The sequence below is a fragment of the Accipiter gentilis genome, chromosome 5 (genome assembly GCF_929443795.1).
Source record: "Accipiter gentilis chromosome 5, bAccGen1.1, whole genome shotgun sequence".
Classification (NCBI taxonomy): domain Eukaryota; kingdom Metazoa; phylum Chordata; class Aves; order Accipitriformes; family Accipitridae; genus Astur; species Astur gentilis.
Window position 1 is genome coordinate 42,112,023 of NC_064884.1, and position 27,684 is coordinate 42,139,706.

The following is a 27,684-nucleotide window of genomic DNA, read 5'->3' on the forward strand; positions in this document are numbered from 1 at the left end:
CTGCCGCAGAGCACATGGAGGGGCAGGGAGGCTGGGGGGGCTGGAGGGCAGCAGCATCTCCTCTGGGGTGATGGGGAGCTCAGCTTTCCAGCAAAAATGAGAATCCAGCACTTGTAACTAGGGGAAAACCCTCCGTGGGAGTGGGATACAGAGGCATGAGTCTGCAGAGGGGCCGAGATCACAGCTCAGGGAAGGGTCTTGAAGGGGTGTGAGCACCGTGTTTACAGTGCCACGTGGCACCTTCAATCAGCCTGGATTTGCCTGGATCTGCACCCAAATGTGTTGTCAGCCTGCAAAAGCTGGCTTCACTCTCAGCTGAATCCAGCTTTTTCCAGGATGAGATAAATCCTCCCCTAAAGTGCAGCTGGGGCAAGCGCTGGTGTGGATGTGCTCTGGCAGTGCGCCATGGGCTTCTGCCTATGCATGGTCCACCAGATCCCTCCAGCCAAGCTGCTCTCAGTAAATCGATGGAAATGGGACGCTGCTGGGTCCTTTATCCCTCTGCCAACGCTCCCCTGGAGCACTCGGGCCCCGCCACATGCTTTTGTCTAGCACTGATTAATTACTGGAGCAGTTGCCAGCTTGGGTAGCTGGACACCACCTAAATCCTTCTGTTTAATCTGGACTTTATGGGCAGATTGGAAGAAGCAGGAGGTAGCCACCATCGAGGGGTCTGACCTGCCTGTCAGCTCCCCTCTGCGGACAGGCGCTGGTTTTAATGTCACATCAACTTTAACTGACTTATTGTTGGTCTTTGCAAATCACCCTCTTAATGATAGTTACAACTACAGTGTGTGCAAATTACCCTGCTAATGACACTTACAGATGTACTAAATGCCTTTGCTTATTCATAGAGCCAGGCAGGAAATCATTTGAAGCCGAAAGGTCAGGCGTGAGAGTGGGATGGGAGAGCATCATCTCCTTGGCAACTGCTTGGTTGGACCCCTTCTCCGAGGGGCTGTCCCCAGCATCCCACCAGCTGCTGCTCCGTCCTGCTGCACCTCCTCACTGGGCTCGGATGTGGGATGGGGTCTTCCCATGGAGCGGGAGCAGATGGGAAGAGACCCGGCGCAGGGATGCTCCTTGGAGCAACGCGTAGAGGGAACGAGCCCGTTTTCTGCGGTGTGGTAATTGCAAAGCTGAAATAGAAATGAAGAAGGGGGGGAATTTGATCTCTACTGATTTAATATTTTGCCAGGAAGGGGCAGTGGTACGGGAGGACGCATTCTGAGCCATCTGTGTTGCTGGTGGAACCGAGACCCTTTGCATCCTCTCCCAGCCCCGTCACAGCACCACGTCCTGCCCACCAGCAATGCAGCGGCTGCATGTGGAGCTCCTGGGCTGCGGGATGTAAATGGCTTTAGTGCCTCAGAAAAGGCTAATGACTGTTTAATTGGACCCCTCCATGTTACCTGCATATTAGTGACTGGTTTGGCTCGTGACCAGAAGTAAGGCCAACCTGGGCTCATTGAAGCTGCTATTTCCATGTGAGGTCTGAGTGAAAACACTTTTCTGGCTGACTCTGGTGCTTTGATGACTTGGGTTTATCACCTACCCAAATCAATCACCTTTTAGAGCTGCAGTGGGTGATGTGATAAGCAAATAATAACTTGGCCATGGCAGATTAAAAAAATACCATCTTTGCTGGCATGCCAGCATTTTGGCAAGCCTTGGGACATGGGGGCACAAGGACAGCAGGGTCTCGTCTCCATCCACAGCATGGTCTGGGGGCTGATGGAGTTCCTACAGCTTTTGTGGAGATTGTTGGCTGAATACAGAAGAGGGACCCAAATTAATGCCTTGTCCAAGAGGAAGGTGGGCAGCACTTGGCCATTAGCTGGTGAGTTTGGAAGTAGCTGGTCACCAGCCAGCAAGGTGGTGGTCTCCTCTTCCTCTGGAGGACATGGGGAGGAGCTGAGGTTGCTGTGGGATGCATATTTAAGGGACTGAGCACACTAATGCATGAGCAATCAGACTTTCCACTGTGCACAGAATATCTTGGTTCTCTCTTTTTTTATTTCTTTGATATAAATCTGGATTTTCTTATTTTCTGCATAAAACGGTGATCCCTTTTTAAACGCTGCCAGATGATATATGATGGCAATGTGTTCCAGAGGCCAAGTGTGTCATGCCGTTATGAGTTTTTCTAGTGAATTTTATTTAGCTGTTTCAATCCCTCGCCTCTGCTATGGAGCTTCAGAAGAGCACGATCCTTCCTGTGGTGTGGGAAGAAATGCAGTGATGGGGCTACCCATCAGGAAGTCGTGCTCAAGGTGGTCTCAGGCACTTCTTCATCCATTGACACGTCTTCAGCTACATCTAGCCTCAGCTTTAAAACATCCATAATTAATGCCTCTGCTAAAGACAAACAGTGTTCAGGAAGATTTATCATTTCTTCTCTTGTAATTACCTGTCAAAATTAAAATAATGGCCTTTTAGAAGGAACGGAGGGTTTTTTTCTTTAATTAATTAAGTATGCAGCTTGTCATGCAAAATCAAGGTCATCAAGATTGAGATGCAGATGACTGCCCCACTACTGCTGCTCTTCTCCCAGCCCAGCACGCACCCTTGGGGGAAGAGTGGGGGGAGGTATTTGAGGAGAGTGGAGAGGGTTTATTCAAGAATCTATCTCCTAGTGGAACTTAATGAGCCAAAACTATATTTTATATATACATTATTCACTGTGCTAGAGGCCCTTCAGCCTGTGCACCCTGGACAAGGATGCTTAGGGGAATTTGTCTTGGACCAGTCTGTGCAGTCACAGACCAAGACAAGGTTTGCTACCCCCAAAATGTGGCTGGGACCTGCTGGGTTTGGAGCTCCTCTCCTGCTAGTCTGCAAGAAGTGTTATGAGCCCCGGTGTCACCATCCAGCAGGCAAGTCCTCCCTTATAGGCAGGGAAAAGGCAATCAGGTAGTGTCTCACATTTTGGGTGTCCTAAGTGTCCCAGGAACCACCTGGCACCGTGTCCTAGTTCAACTGATCATCTCTTGTCCTTGCTGCGTGAGGGCTGGCTCCTCTTGGAGAAACAGATAGCAAGCTCTGGAGAAAACTGAGGTGTCGCAGAGGTGTGAAACAATCTCCAAATGCAGAACCTCCCAGTTGAGCCGCGTGGGGCACAAGGGAAGAGTAGGGATCCTGTTAGCATGGGAAGGATGGAGATCTCATCCCATTCTCCTCCAAATCCTCCCCTGCAGCTGGTGGGAAGTGGACGTCCCTGCTCCTCCTCCCAGTCCCATCTTTTGCTTGGTTGGGTGTATCTCCATTTCTAGCAGCCTGTTGCTTTTTGATCAAGACCTCTGGATCACTGTGCTTTAAAATGCTCTTCTCTGGGGAGCTGGGGAGCTGGCTGTGCACGCTTATTTCCCTCTGATAACAGACTCTATTAGCATGAAGTATTGCTTTCAGTGCTCCAGTGAAAAATGTTAGCTTTCTCCGTGAAAGGTATCTATTGGGTTAGGATTACACTGCCCATAAATAACAGAGACAGGCTCAATTCCAGGCGCTTTCCCAGCCCATAATTGGAACACCATTATAAATTGTAAACATCTACTTTGTGCTATAAACCAGAGTCACCCACTGCCTCTAGGCTTGGTCTCAGCATCCCCTTCCCCATCCCAGGCTGGGCATGTCTGAAGCCTCAGCAAGCACCAGGCTGGATGTGGAGGGTGTCCGCAGAAAATGTGGACTTTTAACTGGAAAAGAAAATAAAAGAACTTCTGAGAAACCAAGGCCTTCTCCTGTAATTTGTTGGTTTTTAAAATCTTTTTTGGCTTTCTGTTTTCTGTGCACGTTTTCATCCAGCTGAAATTCCAACTTTCTATCAAAAAATGTTGTTTGATTTAAATTTTCAGCCAGCCCTGCCTTTCTTTTAAACTCTTCTCTGGAGATATTTAAAGGGTGTGATAAGAATCATGCAGAGGTGATGGGGCCAAATGGCTTGTGTCATCTCTCCTCACAATACGCAGTGACCTAAGACTGACATTTATTTTAATGTTTTATTGAGCTAATGATTTGTATAGACAAGAGCATTTTAGCCATCAAAGTGTTTGATTTCTCTAGAAACACATCTCTAAAGGAGCCAGCGACCTCCTGCTGCAGCCTCAAAGATGCTCAAGGAGACTTTTTTTTCATGGCAGCGGGTGGAGGGACCCTAACGTTACGGGCATGCAATGGTGCAGGAGAAGACCCAGGAATCCGGGGTATGGGGTCACATTCCCATGTGGGATATGGGACAGAAAACACACACACATCCATAGGAAACTAGCTCCCACGGTACACTTCCTAAAAGTGTGTGGGGCAAAGGCTGTTTAGTGTCACAAAAAATAGGAGGATCTTTAATAATTTCATTGCAGTGCTTAATTGTCTTCACAGGGAAAACACAAGTATTAAAAGGTGCTTTAATCTAGCAGAGACGAGCAGGGCAGGCAGTGCTCATGGTCCCAACAAGAGATGCTGTCTCAGAGCAGGAGAAGGGAAGGACAAGGCTGCCAGATGTGATGGTGTGGGGGTACCCGGTGGCTTGGGAAGTCCCCAAACCACTGCCAGCCACAGGGTGACAGATGGAGCCAGGAGCAGGGTCGCTGGGGACATCCTCCCTCTTCTCCTCTTCCCCAGGCAACATCTGCTGCCATGGACCAAGGGGACACGGGGACTTTGCCTGAGGCACAAAAGCAGCTCTGTTGTCCTTTTGACTTTTCATCCCTTCTTGGCTTGAGGACCATGCCGGAGCCTCCCTACCAGTAGCCGTGTGGCCGTGCTGGGGAGCTGATGCCCGCTCCTGCAGAAGGGAGTGGTGGCAGAATTAATTAGCTAGCAAAGTGTGAGCACTGAGCACTGCTCATTTGCTTCTACTTGTGTGTTAGTATTGTTTATTAATTAGATAATATATACAAGTTTATATGAATCTCATTTTAAATCCCAGCAAATTTGCTGGGCAAATATTAATAGCTATAAACACCAAGAGGATAGCAGAACCGCGAGCAGCTCAGGTTTATTAAGAACAAATCATGCTAGACAAACTTAATTACATTTTTGATAGAATTGCTAAATTAGGGGATGAAGCGAAGGCAGTAGATGTTCATATATCTTGATTTTTAGTAAAGCGTTCAACTTGGCCGAGTGCGAATCGCTAGAAAATGTCATGTAAACTGGCAGGGACTCAACTATTGTCACGGTAAGAGTGGGATCATTGCGGGACCATGCTGATGAAAAAGTTGGGGCATTGCAGCCCACTGGAAGCTGCCTGTTTGTCCTGGTGCTGAGATGCCTCGGTGAGCTGGGCTGTCCCGTGCGGTGGTGGCTTCTCCTTCAACCCCCAAGTGGGTCAGAAGCACCCGAATGTGGTGTACCAGTGGGTGCAGGGCTGGTTGCATGGAGGAGGGGGTGCTGGAGTAGGGCAGAGCTAGAGGAAGGCAGAGCCATCCCAGCAGCTCCATCATCTGCCACCCTAATTTACCCTAAAACTGCAGTGCCTGAACATGGGTTCTGTCCCTAAGAGAGCCACAAGCCAGCAAAAAATGCAAGGGCTGTATTGCAGCTTGGTGGAATTCTGCATCGATAGGTGCGATGCTTGGCAGCTCCAGGACCTGCTGCAGCTCTCTGGAGTTTCTCTTCCTCCAGCATTATCCGTTGCAAACAGGGGAAGATCCTGGCGGATAATAATAAGGATGCAGTACTTTGTGGGCAGCAGACTTGTTTTTCTCCTCTCCCCATGCCTGGGCAGCTTGCTGCAGTTGGAGATCTGCACGTGGTCAAGCCCTGCCATCAGCAAGGGAGATTTTCACTTAATACAGCCACTGGGACTGCTAATGCTGCTACGGGGGATAATGCTGTAATGCTAATATCTGTATAACTCCATAAGAGCTGCACCAGCACGACTGTTACAAAGAGAATAAGAGATACCACAATAAGCGCTCGTCGTTATTAAGACCGTAATCGTAGGTCTGGGGTTTTTTTCTCTCTCTCCAGTAATCAGTCCAAATGCTGACAGAATAAATCATCAGCTTTATATGTTGATTTTCCACTGCTTCAAGCTCATCTCAGGTTGCTTGTGTTGGAGTGAAGCAGAAAACTGGACATTGGGAGGGCTCACGGCAGTAGGGTTGTTTAGGCAAGTTGGGATGATATCAGAGGGGGGTCTTTCTCAATTAGATGGTATAATTTGGACTCTCCCATCTCCTGCCCACCTCCCTCACCTCTTCCTACCTAGTTTGAATCACTCCTGCCCTTGCTTCGGTGTCGTACACCTGGGTGGGACTGCCAACAGAGGAGCAGATGGGGACAAGCCACCAAATCTGCACCGTGGGGACAAGAGCAGTATCCTTCTGCAGCACCATGCTTTTGCGGTATTTCCATGCCAGCAAAAGTCTTGCAAAAGATATGATCACTTTGCATGGCCTGGATCAGATAAAAATGGAAAAAGCAGTTTCCCTGCAGTCGGACCATGCTTTGGGAAGAATATTGCCACCAGCTTTAGCAGGAGCATGGTGACAGCAACACCTCTTCCTTAGTTCGGTAGCTACCCCAAGATGTTGCAAGCTTGGGAACCATCCTTGGGGCTTCTTGAATGCTCCTTGATGTGCCCTCACTGTTTTATCATAGGCACATCAGCTTCATTAGAAAGCTGCCATCTGCACTTGTCTTATTCAGCGTGATTTGCTTTGTTCCCGGCCAGGAGTCGGATTTGATCACCTGGAGTGGCGGTTCCCTGGGTTCAATAGACGTGTGTGCTTTAATAGTGCTTTCCTTAAAAAGACAGATGGGTTTGAGAGGGAATGAAAGCTTTGCATGCTGCATGGGGAGGCTTTTCGTGGGATTTGCATGTTTATGCTGTATTACTGAGGCCATGAGCTGAGTGCCTTTGAAAAGACGTTTAATTCCCAGGAATGAAAATGCAGTCATTGATTTTTTAATTTTTTTTCCCCTCCTATGCTGAGAGAGGGGAATAGCATTGGTGCTTGGGAACAAGCATAGCCCCCATCCACTGTGGGCTCCAGGACCAGCTCCATCCCATCTCTCTCAGGGTTGCCCCGCTCCCACGGTACCTGAGTCCATGACCACGCAGAGATCGGAGCTCAGACCCCCGGATCAGGACACGTACTTGAAAAGCATGAGATTTTCAAAAGGGGATGTCAGGTCCCTTTTATTTCTTCATTAGATCGAAGCCTTTGAGTGCTGTTTCAAGGTGGGTTTTTTAAATTTTGACTCCAGAAAAACTGGGAACCTGCTTAAAGTGAAAATGAGTGCTGATGTTCCTATGAAATGATGAAATCCTGGGAACTGGGGTTTCAAGAACCAGCCTTGTTTCCTGAGACTGGTGCCAAAGTTGGGAACCAGTAGCCCCATGGGAGGGATGGGTTCAGCTCCAGTGCCAGGCCAGACATTCAGTGGAGTTTCCTCTCCTTAGTGGCACAATTAAATAGAATTACTACCATAGGACTTTCTGAAACAGGTCGCTGCTGTCCTCCCATTATCACCAGGATCCCAAGAAAGTAGTGGGTGACCTGGAAATGGGGCAAAATCACAAGCTTTTGGTGCAACCTCCTGTAAGTTTTTCCCTCCCTCCCTTCTCCAGAATACCTTGGTTTTGTCCATCATTATGATGATTTTGTCCATACTCAAACACGGTCATGCCTAAACATCTTTAATTCATCTTGCCTTTTATATCTTAGGATACATGAATTGGTTTCTTTCTAATTTATTAGCCCGAACTGCCTCTGCTCTTCACAGGGTTGAACTCTGGGCTACGGGACAGGTCAAACAGATGCAAAAGGCAACGGCTCTTCCCAGCTCATCGTGCTTTGGCCAAAGCCACCAACACCTCTTGTGCTGTCCTGGAAGAAGCGCTCTCACCTTGCATGGCTGGATTTACGCTAGCAACCAGTGCTATACCAAAGGGAGAAAAACTCTGCAAAACAGAGGTTTAAGCCTTTAAACAGCTGAGAGCAGCTGCTTGCAGAATAAATGGATATATCATGAGGTACCTGTGCCTTTGAGGGGAGAAAAGCATTTCTGGTGAGGGGCTTTGCGATGTGATGGCAGAGAGCTGGGTAGATCTGTGCCACCTGCCCGTGCAGCAGTTAGATTTCGCTCTGCTGCTCCTATTTTGTAGGTAAATGTAACCCAGGTAAAATTGATTCACTGCCTGGAGCTTTATAAGGGAAATTAATGTCTTTGGTGCATAGCTGTTGTCTTCAGGGTGCATGCAAACAAACAATCAAAAAAATGTTGTGTGGTGTAAAATCAGGGTTATGTATGCTTTGAATGCTAATGTTTTTTTAAATTGTCTTGATTTATGAAGTGTTTCTTTACTGAATTTCCCTGATATTCATCATGATTACTGCAGCTTTGCTGGAAACATGGATGAAGTTAATCCAGAAAAATGAGACATACAGCTGGACAGCTGGACATCACTTTTACACACACAGAGACATCGTGGATCAGTTACAGCATGGGTCTGCAGAGATGGGATCACAGCTCTGTCTTCTTATGGTTTCACACATGTCCTTCAGGGATGGACAGTTCTGTCCCCAGGAATATAAGAAGGAAATTGTATTACATTACCTAACAGCATTTGGATTTACCATTTGATCAGGGGGAAGGTAGGACCATAACTGCCATATCTCAAGTAGCATCAGCCAGAGAAGCACATCTGGCCACAGGTGGAGTCAACACAGTTCAGAGATTCCCATTGAGGAAACACCATCCACACAGAGAACCGCGGCGGTGGCAGGAGGGAAAGCTGTAGGCACCATGGGAGACACCTCTGTGCCTGGAGGAGCATCCCCTGGATGTTGGGTGCCTTCAGAGTAGCTCAGTGGGCCACCAACTCACCCTGCATTGGGCCACCATTGGGCCACCAACTAAGGAAAGGAGTTTGCTAAGTGTTGTAGGACCATTTGGGCTCAAAAGGTGTTATATAAATGAAAACAAATTGCTAATCCCCTGAAGGCCTCCAAAGGGCTCTCGTAAGTATTGGCAGATTTGTAGAGATCCAGCTGGAGAAGTTTAACCCCAGGAATCAGTTTATGCAGCAAAACTGATTAATTTCTCTGCAAAACCGGTTAATTGCATGAAAACTCCCCAGTGACTGTTTGAGTTTCCATCCACAATAAACCCTACTTGATAAAGTGCATAATAATGAAACTAATCTGTGACCCGAGTCAGCTTTTCTGAGGAATTCGTGCCTTACATGAGGATGTGAAGATACTCACTGGGATGAGAAAACAATACAAAAATGAACTGACCTTTAGCACAGAGGGCTTGTAGGTGGCTTATAACAGAAAAGTGACTGTTTTGTAAGACAACAGAAAACAATGAAACTCTGGATGTACTAGACCACAAAATTACTCCTATTAAGCCAGCACTAAATTGCTATAGGAGAAGAGTTTGTCCTCAAACTGCACATCTTCAGGACCACTGCTGCCTTTCAAAGGTTTCCCTCGGAAAATGCCCCTGTTGCAACAGATTAGGAGCCTGGGATTGGTTTTCTTTTCCTTTTCCTCTCGTCTCTATGTTGAGGTACAATCCAGGCTAAAACCTGTCCATGAACTAGGGCAGTGTCTTATGGAGACCAGACCCTGGAGGTGGCCATTAACTGGCTCCTCAAGAGGGAACACAACAAGTAATAACAGCCAAGCTTTGCTATTGCTCTGGATTTCCCAATAGCCTTATTGATTGGGCTCTCCAGGGGACCAAACCTGCCCATTGTGGTGTATTTATCACTAAAGGGCTGGAGAGGTGCCTAATTCCCCTTGGGGTAGCGAACAGCATGCTGGGGGTGATGCTTCTGCCCCCTGATTTTCTGCTGACGGTGCTGCCCATTCTCTCTCTAAAACACTTGTGGGTATGGAGGTTTTGGGGCTGGCTGGGGCAGGCAGAGCAGAAGGAGTGGAGGAAAAGCTGGTTCTGCTGCAGGGAAGAGCAAGGGGCAGTGTGTGAGCTGGGACTGGAAGGAGGTCATGGTCTTGACTCATGAGAGAAGGGCTTGGAGAAGCCCATGGAGAATACCAGGACTCAGCAGGCTTCACTCTAGAGGTAATAATTGTTAGCTCCAGCAATTATTTGTTAACTGGTAGGGGATTAAAGGGAGAAAACCTATGAAACAGCCCATGACACGCCTGTGCTGAACCAGGCATGGACCAGGTCAGCCTTCAAAGCCAGAAGGGAATCAGTCCACAAGCTGGGGAGACAGGGTGGGGGGATGTTTGAGCATTTATTTCTCTACAGTTATTATAATCGGTTGGGAAAACATTTCACAGGATCTCTCCTGTCCTTCACAGTTCCTCAGCCAAATCCTTTTAAAGCTAACAAGCTCCTTGCCACAGCAGCAAGGTGAAAATAGCAGGGAGAGGGGGAGGTTGAGCACATCAATATTTTTCCTCCATCTCTGCCCCGAAGGTCAGGATGGGAGCGGCGGGGATGCCAGTGGAGGGTTTGTCAGTACACGAGAACCAGCTGCTCTCCTCCTCTTGCTTATGAGTGTCCTCACCTCGCCGGTGGAGACCAGCGCCCTGTGGGAAAGGACAGCCGAAACATCAGTCTCAGCCTGCTGGGAGCAGGGCAGGATTGTGCCCTCTGCTGTCTCTGCTGCTGGAGATAAAGAGAGAGCAGAGAGCTGCTGCGAGCATCCTTACAGCAGGGGAGGGAAGGACGTGTTAATGGTGCGAGGGCGTCAGGCTGCTGAGAGGCTGCATAGCCACAGTCAGCCAGGCTGCAATTTAAAGATGTTTGCACCGAGTAAAGTGCTCCCAAGAAACATTTCTTCTTTATCGCACGCACGCACACATGTGCATACATTTCTTTCTACTTTCCCTACATTGGCCATCCCTGCACGCTGTCAGTGAGCTCCATCTAACCTGCTTTTTGGTCCCTACAATGCTGATTTGGGGGCTGAGCTCATGCCAAGCTAAGTGGACCAAGCGAAACCTTGGGACCTTGGTGGCCTCTTGGAGATGTGTCTGTCACCACGAGGACAGACTGAATGCAGGGGTGTGCAGAGACCTGGAACAAGGCATAGCCCATCCTCTCTTTTCCTTGTTCTGCCTTTCTAAATCCCATCGCACTGAGCTACCAAGGCATCTCTGGCTCTCACCCATGTCCTCGTTGCTTGGAAAGTCTTGACTCCTGGCTGTTCTCACTTTACCACTGACATTATGAACTTCCCGATGATTTTTTTCCTTGTTCCTGGCCACAGAAGTGCTGTCACTCCTACTCCTGAGGCATCACTTAAATTGCACTGGGAATAGTCCTTAATATTCCCCTTGGGTACATGAATCTTGCAGCTGATCCTTATTAAATATAATGAAAGTTTTTTAGACACTTTTCTTGAGTTTTTGCACTTAAAAGTAGTTCCAGGTGACTGGGTGGATGTTCTCAGAGGTTTGAGGAAGGTAGGCTGAGCAAAGGCAATGCCTCGTGGGGGCTAAGTGCAGTGGGAGAAGGACCTGCAGGTGCAGGAGGACCCCACAGAGCCCTCCAGATCCAAGCTGCTCTTTCCCCGTGCAATACCAAACTGCTCACTCAGCCCAATTTGCTCCTTTTAATGACATTTCTTAAATGACTAAGAAACTTGTTCAACTGCCGCCGTGCAATGCATCAGCACAGAGCCACGAGTTTGGCACATTCTGCAGGAGGACCTGAGGAAGCGGACGCTTCCCTGCAAAGTTCCCATTTTCCTTCTCCTTGGGGATCCTGATGGGATGGATCCACCTACACTTACATTGCTTGTGTGGCTCCAAGTGGCTGCTTGAGGATTTAATGATTACAGGGATTTTAGGAGTGTGAGTGCTGCCTGTCCATTGGACATCTCTGTACCACCAGGTCCCAACTTCCCAGCTTGGTCATGCCCAGCCCTTTCAGACAAATTTTGTCAAGGTCCATCTACCAGTGATGAAGGTCATTGAAGCTTTCAGCTTCCCATGCCAACAGCAAAATATGGTCAAGGAGATCTCTAGGAAAGGTTGGTCCAGCTCCGTGTAAACCATGCTCCCATGCAGCCCAGCTCCGGTTACTCCTATCTCTGTCAGGGAAGGATGGTGGTGGTCACCCTGGCTGGCTTGCAGTGTTTTTCTTGGCATCAGGCTGCATCTGTTGCCTCCTTCTGGCTCTGCACTTCATGAATACGAAGCTGTAGGTGGGATTATCCCAGGGCCCATCAGGAGCCTCTGTTCTGATGTAAGTCCCAGTATCTCTGCTGGGCCCCTCCCAAACTTTTTCGACAACTCCAGAAGTAAAGATGTCTTCTCTTTATTACATTCTTTAGGATTTCCTGAGAACCATGAGCTCTTGCAAACAAGGAAATTAACCAAAATTTCAAGTCTTTTCACGTGCTAACAGCTCTCTTAAAAATGAAAGCCTTCAGACACAGACTTTCATAGCAAAGACTGATGCATTATCCGCTGCGCTGTCAGCCCTGTGGGCAGGCGGGATAAGAGCTTCATGGGGAACTCATCACTTGTATTTTCCTATACTCCTTTCTTTCTATTAAAGTGCCAAATCGTTAGTGCCGTGCTAATGAAATCCATTCGCTTCATCTGAACTGTCCCTTAGTCGCTTGATAAATCACTTGATAGAGGAGTAAATGAAGCTGGCTGGTGATCAATTGATATCCAGCATCAATGCAGCCGGTCAGCGACAATTCTCTTCCCTGGGGTTGCCGGCAGAGATGACCAGAGCTGCCTCCTCTTCTGCTCACTCCTAACATCCCCCCCAAAAGCAGGAAACAGAGGAGTCTATGAGGCTGAGCATCCCCCCGTGGGACAAGGGTCTCGTCCTTGGTCTCAGGATCCAGGTGGGTGGTGTCTGCAGGGATATACGAGCTGCTTACCACCTAGGACCATGCTTTGAGAGCAAAACCGCTGGCTGGCAATATGCAGAGTGAGCCTGGGAGGGTGGGAGATGGCTGCTGGGGTGGGCTGTGGATGCTTTATGCACTCAGAGTAGCAGGATCCTCCCCATCCCATGGGGAGGAGGGTGGAAGTTGTTACTCTCAAATAAAGGATCTAATAGTTTTGCCGTTGTAATGGAGCAACAAAGGGTTGGACAGACTTGAAAAATGCCTGAATCAAGCTTAGATATTACAGCGTGAGTCTGAAGCAGCCCCCAATATCTCTGCTGGAGCATGCATTAGGGGACTTCTGCCTATTCAGCTGAGAAAGACTTTGCCTTCACCTACTGTGCACTTGGCCTCCTAGTGATGGAGAACAGGATCAAGGTTGATACTTTAATGAAAACTGAAAAGAACTGAAAATAAGGCAGCACAATTTACACCCTTCCTCTAGCAGTGGTGGCTTGCTCTGCCCCTTGCTCCCTTCTCCTGTATCCAGCACTGCTGATCCCCTGGGAAAGCCAACCAATACAATACCCTGTGCAGGGAGTTGGGTCCCTTCTGCACTTCCTAGAGGAGTTCAGAGCACAAGTAAAACACTGCTAATTAAAAAGAAAACTGTAACAAACCCAATGGTCACCTTATTCTAGAGATTGCATGATATATCTACATTGTTCCTCCAGTTCTTGGGGACAGACAGCAATCCTTGCATTGCCACATTAGTGCCAGTGACTCTCCATGTCAATAACAGGATAAATCCATGAATTATTTTCGTCTTGCATGTCTGTTCTCCCTTTGATCATCTCTCTAGGCTCTCAGGTACCCTGAAGGGAGTCTTACACTCTGTTCACCAGGTTTTTCTTCCACCTGTGCCCTGAAATGTGGTCATGCATCCCAGTTCTTGGTGGAGCTGACTTGTGTCACTGATGATGAAACCAAAATCTTGGACTTTCTAGTCCCCTGGACCTTCTAGTGCCTTGAAGGGAGACCTGGTCTCCCTTTCTATGTTTCTTGGGGGACAAAGTCATGTTCCCCCAGAAGATGCCCATCTCTCTCCTGTGAATTCAGACAGGGTTTAATCTTCTTGAGCACACTAAGGTGCACAGCTCCTCTGCCTGCTGTCTGGGGACAAAATCCCATCCAGCCGTGGCTGTGTGATTGACAAGGCTGAATGGCTCCAAGAGAAAACCTCTCTTGGGTGTATGGCTAAACCTGATTTTTTTACTTCTTTTTGTGCCTACAAGCTCTTGTATTCCTACTTCCCTTGCTCCTTGATATCCATGCCCATGCTCCTACCACTCTTCCGCATGCTTCTCATCACTCCTTGGCAGTTTGTGTCTCTACCTGAGGCTCAGTGGTACCAGACAGACCATGTCTAAGCCGTCAGGGTGCATTTTGATTGCACAATCTCTGCAGCTTCCATAAAGCCATTCCTGAATTGAGAAACAGCTCTTCCATGCCATTCAAAGAAACCTTTCCTGCTCTTAATATAAGCACTGTCATCTTTTCCTCACAATGCTTGGTGTTATAAGAGCTTCTGAGTATTTGTCTGAAAGCCAGGCACCTGCTGACTTGATGCTGCCTGCTCCCATCCTGCAACATTTTCATTTCTGTTACCCCCCTCCCTTGCTCCTTTAGCTCTGCTGTTCCCCCTTGCCGGCTCAGCAAGGCTGGAAGCTGTAAACAATTACATTGTTCTGCAAGAACAATTGCTTTTCTAACTAAAATATCTGGGAAAAATCTCTGGTTGAATCCAAATGAGGATGCATTTGTTTATTTTTCCCTCGCTGAAAGGAATTAATTATTTTGAGTGGAAAAGAAACTTTTCAGTTTCCATTTGGGAGTCGGGAGTTGCAGGGTCCTGCAGGACGTCTGAGTTCAAGCACAGTCGTGGCACAGCCAGAGCAAAGGATTCGCGTGAAACTTTCCCACCACCTTTGGGCTATGTGGCCTCAAGTGGAGAGATGCTCTCAGGCTGTGTAAAGACCAGCACTGATCAATCCCATGTGTTTCCAGTGAGCCCAGTCCTTTTTGGTCACTCCCCAAAGGGTAAATAAGCCTTGGGCTGGGTAGTGTCTGCTTGGTGGGGTTGGCTTTTGGGTTTTTGCTGGATGGAGTGGTTTGGTTTTTTTTGGGTTTTTTTTTTGTTTGTTTTTTATTTTTAATGAGAATCATCTTGGCCTGATGTGGACAAGAGGGATGAGAAATGGTGCGTGTGTTTGTGGTGGTGAGGAAGCTCCTTGGGAGTTGGGGTGAGGCTGGATCTCTGTTCAAGTGGATGTAGAAGTGCTTCTTGCAAAGTGGAGCAGCAGAGGAAAGAGAGCACGTCTCCTGCCCTCCCACCCCGAAATACCCTCGCCGGAGAGGAGCACCATAGGCTCGACGCCTGCCTGGTGGAGGAAGAGGTCCTGTCCCAGTGCTGGAGGTGGGTGCCTGGATGCCGAAGCAGGCTGTGATGGTGGGGGGTCCAGGGGTGCCCCGGCCTCTGCCCTGGGTTCCCTCTTCAGGCACAGATGACTACATGTACCTGGTGTCCGAATTCATAGCATGGATAAACCAAAACTCTGCTTCTTTTCAGCTCATAAACTGTCCCTGAGGCTTTTCTGAGGCTTTATTTGTCTTTCTGGGATTTTTAGCCCTTGGCATATACACATTAGTTTTCCTGGCACCATAATCATCTCCCCAAGAAACTTCTTGAAGGTTGTGTGGGGTTTTTTTACTGCTACATCTCAAGGCATTCTGATCTTTAATAAAGAGTCTTGTAAAATCTGTATTCACAGGTCTTTCTCTCTTTTAAATCTTTTACAAACTCCTTTTCTGTTTCTCCCTCACTCTGTTCTCCTCCATCACAAGTAAAACTTAGGGAACCATCCTCAAATACTTTCATTATTGCTCCAGACCTTTCTTCCCCAGCCCCCAGAAGCTTTGGATGTCCCCATTGCATTTGCACATGCCCCTGCAAAGAGCAGAGCAATCATTGCACTGTCCTGTTTCTGTGCCCCTGGGGCTCATCCATCACGGACTGCCACGCAAACCCTTCCTCCAGGCTGGTGTGAGGATTTATCTGCAGCTGCACCGGTTCTCCCATAGTCGTTTAATGTTACGGCTCCCAATAACTTCTCCAGCACTCTGTACCTCCGACTTCAGCAACTTTGTTAAGCAAGATTGATTGTGAGAGAAGCCTGTTATTAAGAGCTGAATCGGTGAGTGAAAGTAAGGTAAAACATTTCCAAAGGTTCGGCTGCATCCTGTGAATGCAGACTGCCCTTTGCTCCTGTCTTTTGCTCCTCTGCACTGAAAACACGCAGTGGCCTCAAGCAGAGCGTGTGCTGAGGAGTAAATAGTGAGTGGCTGAATTTCCTGGAATAATTTGCTTTGTAGCATCTGTTGGAGGCATAAATTCGGATCTTGAAGCACTTTGACAGTCTGGGCATGGAGGTGCAAATTTTGCTTGCCCTGTGTTGTAGGATCTTTGAAAGAAGCAGATGCTTTTTTCTTTTCTCATAAAAGATGACAAAATGGAGCAGATTGTTTAAGACAACCTTGTTCTGTTTGAGTTTTTCTGTTTGGGGACTCTGCGTGCATCGCTCCAATGTCTGCACCTCTTGCTCAACCTATGATTTTTAAAAAGAAAATACCTACTTTTGTCATGTTAATATTCCTTTTGTCTTGAACAAATTTATCTTGACTGAACCCAAGGCAAGCTGCCAGCAGGTTTTCTAGCTCTTGGGGTTAGCTTGATTAAAAAAGTAGTGATACAAATGCATAGACTGAATGTCTTCTTTGGTAATAACAAATAATACAACTCAGCTGTGTATTTTTTCCTACCATGCAAATAAAAAGAAGGAAAATAAAGGGATAGAAATATTATGAAAGGAGCTTTTTCTGAGTTCCTGGAGGTAAGTAAAAATTCATCAGGTGTTTTAGAGTGCTCTCAACTACTGGTTGAAATAACCTCCTTTGTGGAGGAGGCAGTAATGAAATGGGTGTTGGTATGGTATTACAGATATGAGCCTCACAGTGAATCTCTTCAGACGGAAGAATTTGCCTGGGCAGGGGGTTTCAGCTGGAACTCTTGTTAACTGATGGCTAGTTAAGGCAGACAGAACTTCCACTGGATATTTCTTAATGGAAAACTCCAATTTTCGATTAAATAATTCCCCCCCCTGTGCCCTGGAAGTACCTGTTTGATGTTTTGCTGGAAATTTGAAAAGTGCCAGACTACTAAAACAGCAGAAGCTGGTTCTTTACATGACTTGTCATAACTGGAAGCATAAATCCAAGTGTTTCTCTTTATATTGTGATTGAGGGGCAGTGAACTCAAGCACTATTGTGGATTCAGCTGCAGCTTCTCAGTGACTTTTTTCCAAGGCTTTCTGAATACTGCAGATGTTTCAAGCAAGGCCAGCTCACTGATGCATTTTGTTTCTAGGCCTTTGAGGATGAACCTTGGACTTTAGGACATTAATTTGCTGCAGGATTTTGACTTTATGAAAATCCAATATTTGTTATTTGTGCAGTAGATGATGAAAGATGGACCAGAAAGTTCCAGTTTTTCTAGCACAAGGCCTTTTGTGAAAAAGGCTGATATTTTATGCTGTTATTGATTATTGGTGATGGCAAGATAATATCCACCATATCATCTGGCTCAGGCAACACTGTGTTTATTTGGCACTTGCAGTAGAGAAAACCAGCAAGAGCTTGGGGTCAAGGCTGCGTGGAGCTCCTGATGATCTTTTTTTCCTGGAAAAATCGGCTTTCTGCAGAAGATCTTGATTTTGGGGGTAGATAAAAAAGTGTGTGTTAGAAAAACAAAAAACACCTAAGAATCGAAAAACCTTCTACCTTAACTTTCCAGGTTCTCTTAAAAGATAATAAAAAGGTGCAAAACCATGACAACGTCCCAGGAGTGGACATCATCCTGCAGCCATCCAAGGCTGGTGGGCTTTCTCAGGAGGAAGCATTTCCCAAGGGGTTTAGGTGCTGCTCCAAGGAAATATTTAATGCTGATTTGTAGCTCAGACATGGTACTCCACCTGGGCAGGGGACAGCAGTCATGATGCTCTCTCAAAGCAATTCCTCAAGGGCTGGAGGAGGGTTTCTGAGCACTGCCACGAAGGAGATGGACCTGGGGGTGCTTGCACGGTGTCCTGCTCTTTCTTGCTTGCACGAAGGTGCATCTGCTTGCATCTGCAAATGGAGAGCTTTAAGCACTTAACCCATGGGTTCCCATCAAACAACAGATGGGAGAATGATACAGAGCAAATGAAATATGTGCATTTCATTTCATTACACAAATGAAATACGTGTATTTGTCAATAAACAGATGAAGATTAATCCAAGGCAGGGGGTGCATGCTCCAGGCAGGGCTGGCTCTGCATCAGAGTACCAGTGTAGCTGCAAATGAGATAAGAGGCTTTATTTGTGTTGCTATAAAGCAAAGAAACACCGCAGATAACAGTAACAAGAGGCACAGCACTTCTGCCTTAGGGTTTTCCCTGGATGGGCTTAAAGTTTGGGCCAAGTTTGCAAGCAGGAGGTGAAAAATGCAATAAATCCAGCCATGGTGCAGGTGAGGCTTGGAGAAAAGTGGGGTGTTAAGGGGGGATGGTTAGGTAGGGAGGGGGCAATAGGTGGGTGACTATCACTGCTTGGGTGGGGGATGGAGGTGGCCTCAATGAATGGACCAGGGTCCCCATGGGGAACTGGGGCAGTGACTTGGGAAAAGGGTGGGATTTCTGATGAGGAAGGGATATTGGTGATGGGAGCATGCAAGCAGAGGAAGGTGGTCCCAGGCCTGAGCCTCCAAACACCCAGGGAGGTGTTCCTCTGCAGCAACAATTCTTTTTTCTTTCTTGTTTCCATTCCCTGGCAAAGAGCAGTTTTCCCCAGAGTGCTGCATGCTGCTGCCCCAGTTTTTGGGAATAAACACAGTCCTGGTTGTAGCCTCCTGCTTGCAAAAGCTTGCCTCTCTTTGGAGTGTGCCCTGCCTGCTTTGGCTGCTGCTGGGATTTTTTTTTATTTTTTTATTTTTTTTTTTGTAGCTAGCCCCAGGTGTGGCATGTGGCATCTGTGTAGTAATTAGGCCTGTTTGCTAATGGCTCTCTGCAGACAGCAGTACACCTGTAAGATCACTAGCAGAGATGTGGTGTGGGAAAGATGGTCCCACCAGAAGGATGAGGCTGAGCTAACTGGTAGCGGTGTAAGTGGCCATAAAGGCAAAGAGGAGGAGCCCATGTGAAGGGTTTTGGGGTCTGCTGGGTCAGAAGTGGATTAGCGTAGTGCATGTTGCAACCTGGGAACCAGGTCATGGCCGTGGTGGGCAAAACCCCATTTCACCTGTATGTTTCCAGCATGAAAATGGTGGAGTTGTGGCTCCTGGGACCCAGGGTCTGTTTCCGACCCATCTTCTGCTTGGTGCAAGCCAGTTCTGCTCATCACCACACATGGCCCAAGTGTTTGAGACCTCATCCATCAAACTGGAGTGTTTTTTGAGTGAGTTTCTGATTAAACCTTTCCATGATGGACTCCAGCAGAGATGGGTGCAGGTGAGCTCCTGCAGAAAAGTCTGCAGCTTCTGGTTGATTCATATCAACCTGTTTCAGTAGAGAAAAGTTTTCCCTGAAGGTGCTTCTCCAGCATTTTTACTGGCATCGCATAAGTGAAGGTGAGAGAAATGTTTAAGGTGGTAAAAAATATGCGGAAAAAGGGTTGTTAGGCAGATCGGACTGAAGATGAGGCTTCATTTAAGCAAGAATACAGGTGAAACGAAATTTAAGCCATGTTTTATGGGAAAAGCAGTAGCAAATAAACTCTGCAGATCATTTTATTTAATTTGCTTCTTCCCCTGTAAATTGTGCTGACTGTCAGTGTGTTGGGCAGAAGTGGGAAACCTGCAGGATTTTATAACTTGGTGGTTTTTCAGTGTGTTTTAGCCCTGGGAAGAGTATCTCCTCTCTCCTTCGGGGCACAGGGAAACATCTGGGTGCTCGCTAGCTCTTTGCAGCATCCCTCTTCTGCCTGGGAGTCCACAGCAAAGACTTCCCAGACCAGCTGAGAGAACTTCATTAACATACTGAGCTAATTATATTTATAAACAAGAGCCATTGATTTCCATCCTTGTGGGAACACCCGTTTTTGAACTCAGCACAACGCGTGGAGTCGGTGTGACAGGAGGGGACCCTGCGGACGGAGGTGACGTGGCTGGGGGGCAAATGCCACTTGCCTGTGCTTCTTGCGGAATTGCCAGCAACAGAGGCAGATTGCATTTCAAGTGTGATGTACGATAACGCTGTTGGCAGAATTATGCTAATCCATTAGCTCCTGAGCTCCTTTGAGCTTCCTCCATCACATGTGGGTCATGGAGAGCAAGTGCTGCCGCATGTTAATGCAACCTGCCAGTGTCACTGGGTGATAAAGTTTGTCCTATATTGGCTTGTTCTGCGTTAGCCTCTTCGAACATGGAGTCATTTTGCAGCTCACGTTGCTGGACTAGTTGGGGACAGGAGATTCATACCTGTTTGTGTGGGGAGAAAAAGCACTCTGTCAATCAGATGAAAATAGAAGCAAGTAGTGGCTTTCTCCATTGTTTGAGAAGCACGCGTATGGGTTCCCCCCCCTTATTTGTTTCTTTGGCTGTGTTTTGGCGCTGGGCAGAGGGTTGTACGCGGGATGGAGGGCAGATTCGTAAAGTGCTGTTGGACCCACTTGGATGTGACTTGGCACGTAAATGCGAGATCATTATAAGAACTGACTGCTTGGAGGTAGAGGGGAATAAACAAACATCCAACACGTTTCTCAAAGAAAAAGCAGTTTGCCAAAAATTCTAGGTAGTAAGTTATACAATAGAAAGCAAAAAATCCAGGCCTATACAACATTTAGAGCATCGCACTCCAGTCACTTGGAGAGTAGTGATGGTTCTTTGCTGTTTTTAAGTTGTGCTCAGTCATTAGTTCTGGGGGAGGAGGAGGTCTGTAGCTTCACTGTAGCAGCAGGAAAAGTCAGTGCATCTGTGCTGCCTGGAATAAGTGGATTTCTTAGCAGTTTCTTGGGAGCACGTCTCGTCTCTTGAGGTTCCCTGAAATACTGGTTTGCCAAAAATCTGGTCTGTGGTGTGTTTTGTCCAGGTTTGGCAGCTCTTTGCAGGCTCCTAATGAAATGATGCACTGGGAGAGCGGTGCCCTGTGCTGGGCTGAATTTGTGCATGGACCAGAGCAGTCGCCTGTGTTCTCAACTTGGTGTGGGTGCCCCCAGGATTTGGGGTCCAGGGCTTGTAGGCCCTCATGGCACAGCCCATGTGGGCAGGCTCAGCACCCTGCTGTGGCCATGCTTGGGCCATATTCAGGTCTCAGGGGGTCAAGTTCAGGGGCTTTAGGTGCTTTTGCATCATGTTGCGTGCAAGCTCTGGTCTGGGTTATGGAGGCCAAGCAGCACAGTGGGCTCCCTAACATCACCTACTGCAAAAAAAAATCAGAGTCTGGGGTGTCTTATTATTCTTTCTGCTTCTGTTTTCTCTTCCTTCCTGGACCCAGCTGCCCACACTGACCCTCCTTGGGATCACAACTGCATTTGGGGTGCCCTTTAGCAGAGCAGCCTCCATTGAGCTGCCTGTTGTGACAGCCTCAGTCTTCTCGGTGTTAGATCTTCTATTTAAATGGCACTTCCAAATGTTGATATTCTTTTACTTTTAGCAAATTACCATATAGCCACTAATATGATATGAAGCAGCATAAACATTTTTACGGCCAGCAATAGTCATGGATAACAACTTCTTCGTATTTAAACTTCCCAGCCCATTAGACCTTCTTAAATAATTCATGTTATAACATCATTTAAGCCTGTGTGGCATTGCTTTGAAGTAATTATGGTCTGTAACAAACCTCCACTGGGAGTGGTAATATTAACACAAGTTACTGGTTTAATATAGGTGATTGCAAATGCCGTGATGCTGCCTTGGGGTGAAATTTATACATTGCTGGGTTATGTAGTAGGGGTCTGACCAAGCCAAGATGCTCTTCTGGGATGGATGAGGAGGCGATATGGATCTGGAGGGGGGGATGAGGTCAACGGTGCCTGGCTTGGCAGAGATGTGCCCATGCCATCGGTGCCACCGATGACATCTGGATGCAGAGATGTGGGCTGAGATGCTCTTTTCTATTAGATGTTTGCAGAGGGACTTTTTCTTGCCCCTTCGCAGATCTGTGGTGCATGCAGCCAGCACAGCAGCCTCCCCGGCCACAGGAGCAGGGCTGGGATCCCAAATGGGCACAACCTGGCAGAGAGGATGATGGCAGCATACCCCAACTACGCATCTGTTCTGGGGGTCATGGGGCTCCTAAGAAAAGCTCGGGAGGGTTTCTTGGTCCCAGATGGTCCAACAAACCAACTTTAAGTGATGGAGGCTGATTGCCTACGTGGTGCCTCTCTCTCCTCCCTGATGCTCTCAGTTGGCACCAGTGTTAGTTTTCCTTTGCAGCCCTCTCCCGACCACCCTTGTATTTAATGGATGAAAACCTTTCCCTCCTTCCCTGCTGCAGATGGCAAATGGAGAGCTCTTCTCCGACAGCAAATTCCTCCCAAGGCAGATGGAAATCTTGTCAGAGTCATAAAGTTGTCTTGCTGGTGTCAAGTTGGCCATAGAAAACTGAAATATTGATCTGTTCTTCCCCACAAAACATGACTAATTAGCTACACTGAGTGTGGCAATAGGCAGTGGCTGATGTTCCATAAGGTCTGATCTAGCTGCTGTAAAGGCATTTACTTCCCTGGTAGAGAATTCCTTTGGGTTGTCCAGGTGGAAGATTGTTTTTAGGAGCTAGCAACTAGCAAAGCTGCTCAAGGCTGGATGTCCCCATCTTGGGTCCTCAACTCATTCACCTCAGAGCTGAGCCCTTGATAACATGGTGCTTGTGCTCTTTGGAAACCTTGTACTTGAAGTCCCCTGTTTCAGTACGGTTTTGCCCCAGTTTTCTAAATTGCTCGTCTCTGTGTAGAGAGCTCCAGGATGGCTTTGCTCATGGTAAATAAGGGAGATGAAGTTGGGACTCAAGCCATGTGGAAATCTGCTTATTTGTCCCTAACCTATGTGATAATACAAGTAATGCCCCAGGCTGGAGAGGGACTTTGGCTCTTTCCGTCCTGATGAGCACCCATGGGAGGAGCCCACAGCTGCTCTGCCCTCTCCAGAGAGGCACAGCAAGGTTCAAAGCTTCATCTTGAGTCCAATCCTATTCCACCAGCCACAGCATCCCAGGCAGATAACCAAGACTGATCGGTTTGCACAGGCGGAGGGAGGTTTGCCTCTCCAAAGCAGCACACGTTGGAGCAGGATATGCACAGTTAACACCCACGCACCTCCAACAGCAGTTCAAGTGTGAGTTACAGCTCCGTTTCATTCATTTCAGGTAAAGGCACCCACGTGGAATCTCCTGTGACAGTCCCCATTTGCACTTAGATTTCCTTGGGAGCTGTCAATTTTACTTCCCCTTCTGTAGTTTCCGGAGTTAGTTTGGTCAGTGAACAGTAACGGGGAAAAATAGATTTTTTTGTAATGAATTTTCTTGTTTTTTTTTTTAAGTTTCAGGTAAAACAAGCCATTAGGGAGCTCTGCCGTGCCTGGCATCAGGGAGCAGGTTCCCCAGACAGCTGCTGCTGTGGCTGAGCTGTTCCTCTGCCTGTGCTGCACATCCCATGGTATCGTTACCATCCACAACCCTGTGGCAGATACAGCCTCGTCTGACCCAAAGAAGGACTTCAGCTAGCACAAGACCCGCTGTCAACATTTCCTACATAAAGCTTTGTGCCAAGGGCTCACCACGTGATTATATCTCTCACAGTGAAAATCAATACCTCCCATGGGGAGCAGAAACCTGTGTGTGTAATGTCTCTGGATCAAAACATGTTGTTTTTTGTTGTGTGGTTGTTTTGGGTTTTTTTGTTGTTGTTGTTGGGGTTTTTTGGATTTTTTTGGTTTGGTTTTTTTTTTGTGTGTGTGTGTGTGTGTTTTTTTGTTTGGTGGGTTGTTTTTTTTTTTGTTTTGTTGTTTTTTTGTTTTTTTTTTTTTCCTGGGGAAAGTTTTCAGCATGTGGCTTTGGTTCAGAGCTTTTGTGAAATTTGCACTGTGAAGCATTTCACCAGGGATTTCCCAAAGGGACCAGAGCTGATCCCAGCAAGCAGCTTTGGTACATGGGAAGGCCAAGCTCTTGGGAGCTTTAACCTGGGTGACCAGCTCCAGAGACCTCGGACATGTCCCGGTTGATGACGAGTCTCCCTGATCTGCCAGGAATTTGAGCAAATTACCCCCAAACCCTTCCAGTCCTTGGACCGGCGTGTTTAAGTGGCATCACCACTGTCCATGGGAAGGAGGTTGAGCAAAGCTTTCAGACAGCAGGGTCTGCCCCAACTGAGCTCCTGCGTTGCCATGAGAGCTTTGCAATTCAATTTTGCTTTGCTAGAGGGCTCGGAGCCCCTTACCCACAGACAGGTGGGGAAGAGCTAAGCTGCTTAAAAGATTTAGCAAGATGCTGTCTCCCAGACCAAATCTCTGTGTTACAGCACATGACAAGGGTGCATGGTCCATCCTCACCCTTCCTGTGCTGCAATCATTTCTCCTCTCCCTGACTTAGCAGTGACCTGGAATATTTGTTCAGAGCTGGAGGTGAGAAATTAGACTTAATTCTGGAGTTTGCCCGTGCATAAATCCTCCTCTACAGGGCTGTTGTACTTTATACCATCCCTGGTGTTTTCCTGAGCTCTGACAAGGGTGGCTTTGGAGAGGCTCTGCCAAACCTTTACTATAAAGCTGTGTATCAGCATTCAGTTCAACGTTTGCCCTGAGCCCTGTGGCAGTGCCTGAGCAGCTCTGCACTGCATTAGGAGTCTCCGAGATGGATGCATGCAGAGATGGGGTGTGATGTGTTAAACCTTTTTATTGCACAGGAGTGCTGTCTGAGGAAGCCTGGGTCTGCAGCTGGGCTTGTGTCTGCTGAACAACGAAGGCAGAGTTTTGCCAAGACCAGGCTGGCAATTCTCAAAGGTCAGGGTGTGATGGCAGCAAGTTTTGGGCCGCTGATGCTGGTTGCATCAGTGCTTTCCTCCTTGACCCCTTCCTTGGAGGCTCGTAGCTCAGATGGAGCAGCCTGGCTGCAGATGCTCGGGGCTGTCTGCAGTGGGAAGCAGCAGGATTTAGTTTCCCACCCAATTTCCAGCCCTCCTTGGGCTCCAGGAGGGGTGTGGAAAGGGGCATTAGGCAAAAGCTGCGGTTTCTTGTCCCGAATGTCTTTGTTGTATGACTGAAGCTGTTCAAATGGAGGATTTATGGTGAAGGCACGTATTTTGGTCTCCAGGTGAGGGTGGGGCTGGGGACCAGGAGCCAGTGCTCTGGGTCTGGACGTCCAACCTGAGGACTGGGACCAAGAGCCCACAACCCCTCTTCTCCAAGTACCCATCCCTCCAAGTACCCATCCACCATGTCCCTTCAGCTGGTGCCCCACCAGCCAGGACATGCTTCGGTCCCATCAGTCGTGGCTATTGGTCACTCTGCAAATATCTAGGGTAGCCCTGCAGCAGGGCTATGTCATCTTTAAAAAAAGAAATAATAACCTGGGGGTAGATGTAAGGTGGTACCTGAGCACTATCAGCACAGAGGAGACCTCGTGGCACGTTTCTGCAGCATCCCCACCTCTTCCCCGGCTGGGGACCTGCCACAACTCGCTCACCTGTGTTCGTCCCCTGTGCCGTGACTCCCTGGGCATGGTGGGGATGTCAGATCTTTAATTTCAGTTTTGGGAGGAGAATATCTCTAACCCAAAGGAGGGGATTGTACATCCAGGGTTTAGTCACTAGAGGGAGGGATGCCAGCACGCACTGGTGGATTTCCAGGCAGAGCAGGCAGCATTTTGGGGGTACATTTTTTTAAACTCACCAATAATATGCTTCCCACCTTTTTTTGTAACAGAGCTTAAAACTTTATTTTTCCCCCAATTGACAGGACGTATGTATGATGGTTGGTCTCTGGGAGAAGAGCGGCAAAACTGAAAATGCACAAATAACTTTTTAATTTGGGGTTTAACAAGGTATTGCCGAGTGAGAAGGCAAAAGCTGCTGGTATTTCTTGCCTCATCAAAAAACAAAGGACCAGTGGTACTCCCCATGACAAAACTCCCAAGGAACCTTCTCTATCTCCAAACCACACATGAGCACAGGTTTGTGGGGGAGCAGATCTTAGTAATATTTAGGGGTTAAACAGTTGAATTGGTTATGTTGGGTACCTGAATAATAGTGATGATATCTAAAATCTCTTCAGGATTTGAGTCCAGGCCAGTTACAGGTTTTATCCCCCATCTCTGCCCAGTTTAACCAGTAAGACAGGGCAGAAAGCTGTGTTTGGTGCCTTATACAAGCACTGTGACCTGCAAGAACAGGTTTGCACAGAAACAGCCAATTCCTGTTTGCATGAAGTTTTATTGAACTGGAAAACTTTGCAGCATGTTCTTGATCCTCCTCTGCTGCCGTTGCATTAACCAACAACCTGTTCGCGTCCCAGCATCTACAAGTACTGCTGACACCGTCCAGTGAGGAAAAGGAGAGGACTGAAAGCCTGAGGTGAAAAGTAAAAAGCTCCCAGGCACCAGAAAGGTCTGAAAATCATGAAAACTTCTGATCTTGAAGATTTAGCAAAAGCACATAAATTCCTCCAAATCATTCTTCTTTTATTCTCATGCAATTGGAAAACAGCAAGATGAAGGGGAAAGTAGCTTTGCGGCTTGGAGGACTTTGCTTCTCCTAGGCTTGGTTGTATCGGCAAGAAAGGATGTAGAGCTGAGGCAGAAAAAGAATAAGTGAGGATGAGATGCAAGAGAGTGCTTCAAGTTTCCTCCAAGGTAAGTCCCGAGAGCTGCGAAATAGCCAGTATAGTGCACAATCCTTGTTATTATGGACAAATGGGGAGAATTTTCCCCCAATTTTCCTCTAGAAATGGAGCACAATTTTTTGCAATTTGGCCAACTTTTGCCCAATTTTCTATTGACCCAGGATGCTGCCTTGTGATCCTCTATCAGCCTGATAGCAGTGTGTACATCTGCAGTTAATGATTTCAAATTGCATGGTGCAAGGCAGCCGCCCTCCATTTACTTGGCTGAAAATGCCTTCAGAAAGCAAACAGCCCTGTCCACGCCATGACGCTGATGGCCAAGCCCAAGCATGTCCAAACAAGCCGTGTGGCTCTTGACGGCTAAATTGCTCTGGATTACTCCAAATGTCATCGCTAACTGCTCCTGGGCCTGGGGTATTTATTTGCTAATCAAAATAAGAGAAGATAAAATGCACTCTGACTGGTTTTAAAAGCAAGCCGAACTTTAAATAAAGTTTTAATGGTGTAATTGCGAATTGATGATGAGCATGGAGGACTGGAAAAGCCAGACTTCTGGCCACTTGTAAAATGTACTGCTCCACATTGGAGAAAATGGGGACTTTTTTTTTTTACCCCCCCCAAGGTTTTATTTATTTTAGGCTTTTGTCATAAAGGAGAGAAATAGCATGGGGATGTGGAGCTTGTTGACATCTCACCCCTGGGCACTGGTGACCAGTCCATGCTTGCTCAGTTGGCAGTGTCTTTTCATGCTTGATCCTTATAAAAATGAAAAATCACTGGAAGAGGATTTTGGACCCTTCCTTTCCAGTAGTGGGCTGTAACCACCAGGCTGGCAGCCTTTGGGGAGCTGCTTCTCTGGCTCTGACTTGCAGCTCAACATCAGTTCCCAGGTCTTTTTCCTGAACTGAGATGGCTGTGCCCTTGCAAAAAGCTTGATTTCAAGGAAGTGACATTTTCTATTAAATTTCCAGATAAAAAAGCCTTT